We start from the raw sequence: 1,991 nt of genomic DNA, 5'->3' as shown, positions 1-1,991 counted from the left end.
TCGCGATTAGAACGGGACGGCAACCGGAGAAGCTGCTGAAGGAAATGACGGCGAAACTGACGGCGTGCAAGGTGTTTCCCGTCAGCGGGTGCTGGCTTTCGACGAACAAGACCTTCTACAGGACGACTACCGGATGGAAGTACGGCGGCTTGACGTCGACGGAGCTGTTCTCTCACGGCGGAAAGAACATGGAACGTCACGTCGTTCGGCACGATCCCATGAGGGGCAAGATGTGCGTGGAGGAACACTCCAGGTGCTGTCGACCGTCGCATCTGTGCTACGGGTCGACGAAGGCGAACGTCAAGGACATGCGTCTGCGCCAGGGCGTGGCCGACATAGTGAACGGCCTGCACGACGACCGAAACCGCGAAGCTTTCAGAAGTCTTATCGATTCTTTCGCCAGGCTCGTGATGGACAAGGAACATTGAAAAATATTTAATTATTAAAGATAAAAACAAACGAAACAAAGTTCGAATATGTTGGTGCGTGTGCGTGTGTGGGTGTATATATATATAAATATTTTCGTTTAACCAACAATTCCACATTGATGATATCACGATGTGCAGCAACATGGAGGATGTAAAGGATCGGTTAAGATACACATTTCGTCTGATTCGTGAAGTCAAAAGAAAGCGGAAGTAATGCGAATCGACCAACGGAATGGACGTTCGAAAGTTGAAGGAGGTGGATATCGACATCAGACAGATGGAGTTTCTGTTCGCAGAAATAATTAAACTTTTCCGTTCGTGCGTCAAAGTTATCAACTACTGTACGGACGAATGGACCGGCACACAGTGGTTGCTCGATGCTTTCGAACGCATCGCGAACTACGTCGGAGAATTTGTCGAAGTCGAAACGAAATGCAGCTTGATCATGGACGAACTTTTAGGAAAACGTAAAGAGGAACCGTCTTCGGGAGATGCCTGCAAGGTGTGTTTTCTCTGAGTTGCCGAGGTGGTGACGACGCCTTGTTATCATTACGTTTCCTGCAAAAGATGCTCTTACCGACTTGGAAGTTGCCAGGTGTGCCGGACGACGACGGAAAGACGCCTGTCGATCAGAGATATCGTTCGTTTTCGATCTCTAATCGCGCCCCTTCGTCCACATAGACGTATATCTCCTTCGTGGTTCTCGGAGGGATCGCTCCTTTCGGAATATGCAGATCGATCCCTGCGCCGACGATGGACAGACGACCTCCTTGGGTGTCGAATATCCCGGCCGAAAAGGTGGACGTTTCGAAACTCTTTCCCACAACATCTCCCAGACTGTACATAGATACCGTTCTGTCGAAAGTTCGGAGCATCGAATCCAAATCCTTTCGGCATTCGTCGTCGTCTTCATTGTCAACATAACGGTCTGAAATAAACAAACGTACAAAATATTTTTTTTTAACATTGTCACTTTTATTTCATATCTGTCTTCGTTATAACAACAACAACAACATGTACTTTATTTAATTCTGAGTGGTAGGGATACCTCTGGAAGTTTCGTTGGCACGATCGAGGGTCATGAAACTCTGACTCCTGGAGATCTGTTCGACAGTCAGGTTGGTCCAAGACAGGTTGTCGAAGAGCTTGCCGACTTGCGCGACAACTTTGTTCCCCCTTCTCAGGATGGCCTGTCTCTTATACACATCTAGATGTGTATAAGAGACAGTTCTTCAGTAGCTCACGCAGAGGCGCACTAACACTGGACATATTAGGTATAAATTGAGAGAGATAGTTAAGCATCCCCATTATGCGTAGTAAATCAGACTTACATTGCGGCTCAGGCATCTCTTTAATCACTCTAACCTTGTCTTCATCAGGCTTTTGTCCATCGGCACTCACAATGTTTCCCATAAACACCAACTCAGACTGTTTATACTTGAGTTTGCTCCCATTAAATTTTGAGTTATGCTTCCTGGCTGCATCCATTGTAACATCATGTTCCGCTTCATTCTCTGTAGCAATAATCATATCATCAGAAATAATGTGTACATTAGGAATATG

Source organism: Anneissia japonica, unplaced genomic scaffold, assembly GCF_011630105.1.
Source record: "Anneissia japonica isolate Jap-2015-1 unplaced genomic scaffold, ASM1163010v1 scaffold9062_len35406_cov135, whole genome shotgun sequence".
NCBI lineage: Eukaryota > Metazoa > Echinodermata > Crinoidea > Comatulida > Comatulidae > Anneissia > Anneissia japonica.
This window is presented reverse-complemented; position numbering follows the sequence as displayed.